Genomic DNA, 10,781 nt, shown 5'->3' with positions numbered 1-10,781 from the left:
TCAATGCATCAAAAATTCAAAAGTTAAAATTTTTAAATTGAAAGATTTAAATAAAGATTAATATGTTATGTAGTTTATACTATATGGTTTTTAAAAAAATTCAATTTAATGCCCAGTTCATGGCATGAGCCTAGAAATTTCAAATCAATCTTAGAGGCACCATTTTTATCCAAAACATACAATATAATATGCTACCAGTCCCAGGAGAAGATGTACTCTTCATTTCTAAGGTCAATTTTTACATAGGTATTCATCAAAAGGAGCTACAAGTAGATTAGGGATTTTGGGGCATCCTCAATGCAAATGTAGATTTGATGTTTTTAGAGGGGAATAAGATCATATTTGATAGACTCAGATACACTAATGACTATAAAGAGTAATTTAAATGTGTTTTGATAGAAAATGTAGATGATAAGTTTTTTTAGTAGGATGCAGCTAGAGTTTTCATGGTTGAAGGCAGAACAAGACAAACAAGATCAAATTGAAGACTTATTTTATCTTGTTAGATATCTAATGTTCCTTCAGAAAAGAGTTTTGTTGATTTCTTTAAGGAGATATTTTTAGACACTCTTGGTAGATGGAAAAGGGAGATTAGTTTCAACAGCAATAGCATGAAGAATCGTAGGTGGACACTTGGCATGAATCAAAGTTTTGATCTTAGCCTCTTCTTCTCTATATATTCTTCTTTTATCTTTGTATGGGTTTCTAGTATTGGAAAAAAAATTTACTACTATGATACCATAAGTTGGTTCCATTTTTTATTGTCAGACCATAAGGTTCCAGTTCTGGAGAATTTTGCCACTACTATATGGCCACTCTGTGGTTCCAATTTGGTTGAGATCCTTTCCCATTACGATGATGCCATTCCTCAGCACTTTCTTTGTTATCAACAATAGTAGTGTAGTTTTCTTTGAAGCATAAAATTATGCATTCATCACTTGTGTTCTTCTCTGAGTTATTTGCACACCATAATGTATTGATTTCAAAGAATTTAACACAGATCTTTCTTTGATAGTTTCATCTTGTTCACTTTATCTCCTTTTTATGGGTTTTTATTTTTCTATCAATATATACCCAAAGTGCATACTATCTAGTTGCATCTTGTTTGAAATTTGTATGCCACTTTGTGTCTTGCTATTGGGTCAAGGACTTGAGTAATTTTCTTGATTATGCATTGACAAAACTACAAGGATTATAGGAGGATTTGATAAGTATGAATTTCATTTGAAGATTGATGTCTAATTGCAATGTAGAAAGATAGATCATATATCTTTATATATGAGTATATTTTAGGTATCCATCTATGTATTAAGATTTAGTTAATTCCTAATGGATAAGGGACTAATCATCTTAGAGGTTACATGTTTTTCCTATTACATACCTAGGTTATGCTGATGATTCAATCATTAATTGAATATCTTTTTCCTTTCTATTTAAGAGTTGAAAGAGTTTCCCTCACTTAGTTTATTAGATTCATGTGTCTTACTATTATCTATTTCATGTCCATGAATGTTCTCGTAAAAATAGAAGATTCAATGGTTTTTATATGTTATCTAGATTTAATTATATACCTTTACACTAGTCCCATATAAAGAATCTGAGGTCCACCTGCCTAGGTCTTGTAGAGCTTGAACAGAAGGAGGATAGTTAAATAGCCTTATAGTTGGCCCTAGTGACTAAATAGGTGCATTGAGGATGGGAGTTACCTTCCCCTAGGTGTAAATGTTCTTACCACTAGTTTATTCAAAAATTGTTAATTCAGAAGCCAACAAAATGGTGACTTTAGTGGGGACTATTGTTGGAAATATAAGAGAAGTAACTAAGAGGGGAGGGGTGAATCAGTCACTACAAAATAAATCCTAGATCCCTTAGATGTTACTATCAAAATAAACTCTAAAAACAAAATACTGTCAATGCTCGACAAACACATATAAAATGTTGTAAGTCAATAAATACTGAAATTGCTTGGTAAATACTTAACATGAAAATATTAAGATGTTATTTATCATTACCATTACTTTAAATTAGTTGCAAACATATAAAATACAAATAGCATGAACACATTTGACAACATGATTTAACATGGAAACCCAATTTGGAAAAAACCACCAATCGTAACTAGTTATTGTTTTCACTCTTCTGAACTGAGCCCTGTTAGGAGCCAACCTTATTAAAGGTTACAAAACACACTATTAGGTGTGACCATATTAAAGGATTTAATAACCCTATTAGGAGTGGCCTTGTTAGAAGTCTTTAGAAAATTCAATAGAACTATCACCTTGTTAGAGGATTTACAAATAGTTGTTAAGCCAATTCTATTAATAGATTTAGATCACTACTACAATGGTTAGAGAGTAACAATAAGATGACCTAATTTTTGATGTAACTAAATTTTTTATTACAAATCTCTATTCTTGCTTATACTTGACCCTTCCTAATCAAATATATCTCTTCTACTCCACAAGGATATTTTTCTTATCAATCTAATTTGCTTCTTCTTAGCATCATCAAATCTTCCATACTCTCACACACTAACTCACAATCTTAACCTTATACTTATATCTTTCATATTATCAAGTTAGCTAGAATACAACTTACAATAACTAATATTCATCTTCTCAATTGGCTAGAACCAATAGATAAATCAATTAAACTTAATATGCCAAAACAAGAAAATCCTTTGTTAGCTGACCCAGCTTAGTAGACACTAACACAGAAACAATTTTCTTATGTTAACCGAGTGAACTTGGTTAACACTATATATTCACAAACTTTCTTTGGTAACTGAGTGAGCTCGATTAGCATTAATTCCATCCAACTTTTTCTTTATTAACTAAGTGAGGTTAACACTCATCTTTAGCAGACTTTTCTTTGGTGCTTGAGTGAACTTGGTAGGCATTGCTTCTTGAACTAGGCAAATATAGGAATGCTCGATAGACATAGAAAATTGTCTTCACTACCCAAGTGAGCATGGCATGCACTGACTAATAATGATATGATATTTTTTTAACATCAAAGACAATACACAATTAATCAATTATATCCAACAATCTCCCTCTTTGGCATTGATCTCAACACAACATGTCATAACACAATGAAATTTTTGAGAGAAGAATAAAGTAAGGAAAATATCTTTAGTTTCATTTTGATTCACATCCAATGAGAACTCCCTCTATTAGTATGAACTCTTTCTTCCTTCAGTTTCTCCCTCTATTAGAAAACTTCTATCTACAATAACTTCTTTTGATAGAAAACTTCTCCTTCATTATAATTAAAAATTCTATGAGATATGATAGTAAATTTCTCCTTCTTTGACAACACATACCAAAGATAAAAACTCTATTAATATCAATGTACCTTAAGTACTGATTCATTTTTAGTATGCCCTTGTCAATACTGCACCAACTAATTGACCTTCAACATGCTCTAGTTGATGCATCACTAAACTTAATTTAGTGAGCTTCAAATAGGGGAATGACCCCTAGCTTACCTCTTAGATACATAAATGCATCCTTAAGTAATGACTTGGTCAATATGTCTGCAATTTGTTCTTTTGTATTCACATATTCCAATCTGACTTCTTTTTCTTGTACCAATTCTCTTAAGAAGGGATATTTTATAGCAACGTGCTTTGTTTTTGTATGCATCACTAGAGTCTTTGATATATTGATTGAATTGGTGTTATCACAATATATGACTAATATCATATCTTCATACCTTCCAACAACTATTTGAACCAAACAATGTTAGAACAATTAATTATTGCTACCACATGTTCTACCTCTATTGTGGGTTGAGAGATACAATTTTGTTTCTTGCTTGTCCAAGACACTAGTCTTTTACCAAGAAAGAATTCTCCACCACTAGTGCTTTTTTGGTCATCTAGACTTCCTACCCAATTAGCATCAGTGAATACCTTCAAGTCCAAATTGCCTCCAAGTTTGTACCATAAGCCATAGTCTTTAGTAACTTTCAGATATATCATGACTCTCTTGATTTCTATCATGTGATTTTCTTTGGGATTTTCTAAGAATCTTGCCACCATACCACCTGCTAATGCAATATCAGACCTTATATGCACTACATACTATAATTTTCCAATCATTGATCTATGTGTGGTCTGATCTACCTCTTTGGAATCATCATATTTGGAAATCTTATATCCAATAGACATAGGGGTTCCAACTAATCTTGAATCTTCCATTCTAAATTTCTTTAGTATCTCCTCGATGTACTTAGATTGACTAATGTATATACCATTTTTTTTTTTGCTAAATCTATAGTCCAACAAAGAATTTTATCACACCAAACATAGAGGAGATCAAAATGCAAAAGGTTTTCCAATAGGCACACATCATCATTAAAGGTTAGATATGAGATAGTGTGGAAATAGGTGGATCCAATTTGGCATATTATGGGGAAGAAATTTCAAATGATGAATCAAAGGGGTTCTTTGATGTCAAGCTACAAAAGGATTAATGAGATCATGATTTAGAACTTTCCCTTCCCTCTCCCTCTCTATAACATCATCATAATGCTTTGTTTTATCAAATTCCATGCCCTTCTTCTTCTTCAAAAAGAATACTTTGATTTAAGGAAAATTTTCTTATTATAAAGTTGGTCATTTTTCAAATTAAGATTGCAATCCATGTGCTAGAAGGTAGAGGATTTGTAGACCACGAGAGGAGCAGAGTTCAAAAATCCATAGTGAAGCAAAAAACCCCATGGAAAAGGGAGTAGAGCTCCATGAAAAAGGAAGGGGAGTAGTCCATGGTATTGAGGAACAAGAGCATCCACAAGCATAACGCCTCCACAAAGATTGGAAGAAGCAAAGACCATGACAACAAGACAAGGAATGGCCCCATGGCATATCAGAAGAGATCTCCACAAAATGAATAAAGCACCCAAGGAATTTTCTATTTAAGGTGAGGAGAAAACCTATAGTCATTTATTTGATGACATCATAGTGTATGAAGAGTTTCCCCCACTCCTGCCCCAATACCTTCCATATTGAAGGGTTTGAGCTACAGAGATTTTTGAAAGTGTAACCGGGATCTTGTCCAAACCATGGGTGAAAATCTAAGGGAAAATAGTCTTGTTTATCCTACATTGAGCAAGTTGTAGATCTTTATATTATTTTTATGCCCCAAGCCTCATGCCTTATATGTCTTAAAAGACATGGTGACTTTTAAAGCCATGATTTTGCATTGAGGGCCCTACCCATCCAACTAGTTGGAAAGTAACATCAACATTGTTTTGACCATTCAAATGTGAGAAGTTACCATGTGGCATGTATAGGAGGGTCATCATGTGGTCAAGAGTTGAAAGTCAAAGGCCTAAGATGTTATGTTGGTCGTAAGGTTAGGAGGAGGATATGTTTGGGCTATGATGTTACAATAATGCCAATATGCCTTGCCTTAATCATGAGATTGAGAAGGTTAGAATTTGAAGCTAAGATGCTATGACATAAGGTAAATTTAAGGTAAATTTGAGGCTTACGGTGTTATAGTTGTCGTAAGGTTGAGAATGAGAAACATAAGGCTTATAATGCTATGATTTGTTAGGAGATTGTAAGAGGATAATTTCAATGTTAAGATGTTACAATTTCATCATGAATTTTTAGGATTGTAAGATTGCAAGACAAATTCAAATTTCAAAGGTTGCATTGAGTGTGTGGGTCCCACTCAGGTACAGTTCAACCAATGGGAATCTAACACATGGTGCCCATAGATATTGGGAGATGGGAAAAGGAATAAAAATTTAAAGTTTAGAGATATTTCAATACATCAAAAATTCAAAATTTGAAATATTTTAATTGAAAGATTTAAATAAAGATTAATATGTTATATAGTTTATACTATATGGTTTAAAAAAAAAAATTAATTTAAAGCCCAGTTCGTGGCATGGGCCTAGAAATTTCAAATCAACCTTAGAGGCACCATTTTTATCAAAAACATATAGTATAATATACTACCAAAACTGGGAGAAGATGTACTCTTTGTTTTTGAGGTCATCTTTTACATAGATATTCATTAGAAGGAGTTATAAGTAGATTTGTGATTTTGGGGCATGCTCAGTGCAAATGTAGATTTGATGTTTTTAGAGGGCAATAAGATTAGATTTTGGTGGAATCAAATGCACTAACAAATATAAAGAGTGAGTTAAATGTTTTTTGATAGCAGATGCAGAGGATAAGTTTTGTCAACAGGATGCAATTAGATTTCTCATAGTTGAAGGTAGAACAAGACAAGCACAATCAGATTGAAGACTTCTCATATATTATTAGATATCTTATGTTCCTTCAAAAAAGAGTTTTGTTGGTTACTTAAGGAGATATTTTTAGACAATCTATGACAACATTAATTAGTTGTTGATTCCTGATAGATGGAAAAGGGAGATTAGTTTCAATGCCAATAGGATGAAGAATCTCAAATGGACACTTGGCACAAATAATATTTTTGATCTAAGCCTCTTCTTCTTTGTATATTCTTCCTTGTTTCTCTTTCTATGGGTTTCCAGTGTTGGAAAATTTTGTGACTACTATGATACCATAAGTTGGTTCCAGTTTTTATTGTGAGACATAAGTTTCCTATTTTGGAGAATTTTCCCACTGTTGTATGACCACTCTATGGTTCTAGTTTGGTTGAAATCCTTTCCCATTACTATGGTTTCATTACTCAACACTTTCTTTATTATCAGCAGTAGTAGTGTAGTGTTCTTTGAAGAATAAATTTATATAGTCATCCCTTGTCTTCTTCTCTAAGTTATTTGCACATTATGATGTATTGATTTCAAAGAACTTGATACAAAGCTTTTGTTAATAGTTTCATTATGAAGTTTATCTCCATTTTATGGGTCTACAGTTTTCTATTGATATATGCTCAAAGTGCATAATGTCTAGTTGCATCTTGTGTCAAAGTTGTATGCCACTATGTATCTTATTGTTGGGTCAAGGACTTGAGTAATTTACTTGATATTGCATTGACAAAACTATAGGGATAATAAGAGGATTTGATAAGTATGAATTTCATTTGAAGATTGATGTTTATTTGTAAGGTAGATAGATAGATCATATATCTGGATATATAGTATATTTTAGGTATCCATTTGTGTGTTAAGACTTAGTTGCTGCCTAATGGATAAGGTACTAATTAGCTTAGAGGTTACATGTTTTTGTTGTTGCATACCTAGGTTATGCTGATGATTTAATCATTCATTGAATATATTTTTTATTTCTCTTTAAGAGTTGAAAGAGTTTGCCTCAATTTATTAGATTAATGTGTCCTATTATTAGCTATTTCATGTCCATGAATGTTTGCATAAACATAGAAGATTCAGGGGTTTTTATATATTATCTAGATTTAGTTATATGCCTTTACATTGGTACCATATAAAGATTTTGAGGTCCACCTACCTAGGTTTTGCAGATCCTGAAGAGGAGAAGGAGAGTTAAATAGCCTTATAGTTGGCCCCGGTGTCTAAATAGGTGCATTTAGGATGGGAGTTAGTTATCCGTAGGTGTAAATTTTTTTACCATTGTTGGAAGCATGAATGATAATGATACTTCTATGGGGGAGTACTATAGAAACATGATTAGATCATTATCATGATGATATGTTACATTCATGACTATGTTTGTCATTAATGTGAACATAGCAATTTTTAGTGGTATCTGATAGAAAAACATTGAAAAGATCAAGTTGGTATGAGTAGATCATTGAGTACTTTCTCTAAGTGATATTAATGGGAGATACTACTAAGTGTCTAGTATATGTAGCTAACCTTAGAAGCATAATATATTAAGTCTAGAAGATGTTATGCAAGTTTTGGTGATGATTTCTCTAAGATAGACTTTATAAAAGCATGTTCTAGTAAACTTGTTATATCTCTTAGCAGAGATTTTATTATGAGAAGCAAGGTTAAAGGCATGTAGAATAAATTTTGGAGATGATGTAGCTAATCTCAGTCATCATGATAACATACCTACACAAAGTTATTCAAGTTACAAAGTGACATATTAATGTTATTGCTAAGTATAACATATTCTTATTGAGCTCCTATAATAATTAATTGAGAAGGTATAATAGCCAACTCAAGGAATTTTTTTATGGATTCCATGTAAAGGAAGGAAATTTTCCTTTGTTATGATGAAAAATCATGAATGATTGTAAGAAGCATGAAGATCAAAATGTGAAGATAAGTAGAGGTGAGCAAAGTTGGAGAGAACTTCAATGCCAAGGTTAATTTATTTGGTGATCCAAAGTTTGACATTTGGATCTAAGGTTTGTAATATGGTCCACAAGGTCTAATAGTGATTGGTCTAGTTGACAAGAAAGAAGAAAGAGGTTAAAGCATAGTATGAACAATTATTTTTCAAGGAATAGTTGAGAGATTAGTTGGATAGTGAGTTCATTAGTCTTGCCCCAGAAGCTACTTGGACAATGGGTCCTTCTATATTTTACAACTTCTAATAGGGTTGGAATCTCCTAACAAGGATTTAAAGTCTCCTAATGGGGACTCTTGTGTATTGAATCTATTTATAGACTCCTAATAGGGTCCATCCTCTAACAAGGAACATATATATATATATATATATATATATATGTGTGTGTGTGTGTGTGTGTGTGTGTGTGTGTGTGTGTGTGTGTGTGTGTGTGTGTGTGTGTGTGTGTGTGTGTGTGTGTATGTATATGTTTGTGAGAATAATTCCCATAGAGGTTTTTCCTTTGATCAAGGGTTTCCCTAGTTAACAAATCTAGTGTAATTTTTTATGTGCATCTTGTTATGGTTGTTGTTTACTTTGATTGAATGGTTAAGAATAATTAAGGTTGATAATTTTTTTACTTGGATAACTAATTCACCCCCCCAATTTATCTTGGTGGACTATTGTTTCTAATAGCCACTAGGCTATTCAAAAACTATTAATATGTAGTACTATGCTACCAACTAGAGTGATTCAATCTCTACATCAACTACTCTAAAGTAGGTTGGGGTATAACCTCAATCATAACTCTCAAGTACTAAAATGTGTCCTTAGCCATAAGTTTTGTAAATATATTTTTTATTTGCTCCTTTGCACTAACATATTCCAATTTTATTTCTTTCTCTACAACTTTATTTCTAAGAGAGTGATACTTAGTACTATTCTTTGTCTTTGAATGTACAACCAAATTCTTTGACATAATTATAGTACTTGTGTTATCACAATGTATAATAATAGTCTCATGAAAATCTATTCCAATATCTTTCAACATCTACTTCATCCAAATAATATGAATACAATTATTTTTTATTGCTACATACTCTTCTTCTATTATACACCATGAAATGAAATATTTCTTCTAACTCATCCAAGAAACTAATCTTTCTCCCAAGAAGAATGCTCCACCACTGGTGTCCTTTCTCTCATCTACACTTCCCACCCAATTAGCATAAGTGTATGCACACAATGTGAAATCTTATGATCTGTCATATCATAAACCAAACTTAGGTGTTCCTTTCAGATATTTAAAAATTCCTTTTACTATTGCAAGGTGTGTCTCTTCAGGATCTTTTTGAGATCTTGCTATAATTCAAACTACATTAGCTATATAAAGTCTTGTATGTGTTAAGTAATGCAATCCACCAATTGTAGATCTATACTATGTTTTCTCTATACTTAGGGATTCATCTTTTCTAGGTAAATTTTAACTAGTTATCACAGGTGTTCCAATAGGATTACAATTTTCCAAATAAAATTTCTTCAACATATCTCTAAGATACTTAGCTTGTGATATGAAAATTCCATATTAGTTCTACACAATCTATCATCCAAAGAATTATTTCATTTCTCCAATCTGTAATGTCCCCATTTCAGCATTTGACCAAGTGTGTGTGTGTTAGCCTTGTTCTACATGGTCCCGAGGGCTAACGAAGGGTTTAATGGGATCCTGGAATGTTTTGGCCTAGTCATTTCCAGTTTGGGCCAAAACGAAGTTGATTTACTCAGTTTCAGGCATACTTACTATTTTTAGTAAGTCAGTAGGACACAGTGTAGGTCAATTTTGGTGATTGGATTCGATACTCCTTGGTGAGAGCTTTTCGATGAGCTATCACTCGCATTATTCGGAGTCCGATTGCTAATACATTTTAATGCCTGAAGTTTTATTACAGTAACGTCTAATTTAATTGTAAACAATTAAAGTGTTACTTTAATATTTATTTTATGGTGATGTGTACCCAATGGAGACATAAGGGGTATTTTAATATATGTTTTATATATTACACATCTTTTATCCCACATTGCCCATATGAGTTGAGCGGACACTTGGAAATAGAATAAAAGGAAGCATTTATGGCTTCATTAGGCAGGTTGAATATGAGAAGAAATTGGTGTGTGAGTTGCAGCTCCATTCTTGGCATTTGAGGATGTCTATCCTCTCTTGTAACATTCTAGATGTCATTCCCTTGGGGTTTGGCCTTTGGAATTCTTTGTTATTGGCTTCATTATCAGGCAGTTTAGTTGCATTTTTGGCTACAAGCAGATTTGGTATTTTTCTCATATCTTCTTCACTACTTGTCCGACGCTTATGCCGCTTTGAGGGAATGGTATTACGAAGGTAGTGGACTGATTGAAGGACAAAGTATTGTAGCAGCAAGTTCGAAAGGATGGGCTAGAGCATTATGTCAATACTGCTAAAGTAATTAGTGAGTTGATAAATCTGCCATGTATTTGGTTTTATGAATTCTGAAAATAACATTTTATTAGCGGCAGTTCATTTCCACTTTGCATATTATTGTAG

The sequence above is a fragment of the Cupressus sempervirens genome, chromosome 2 (genome assembly GCF_028749045.1).
Source record: "Cupressus sempervirens isolate cs-2001-9-10 chromosome 2, ASM2874904v1, whole genome shotgun sequence".
NCBI lineage: Eukaryota > Viridiplantae > Streptophyta > Pinopsida > Cupressales > Cupressaceae > Cupressus > Cupressus sempervirens.
Note: the sequence above shows the minus strand (reverse complement) of the source record.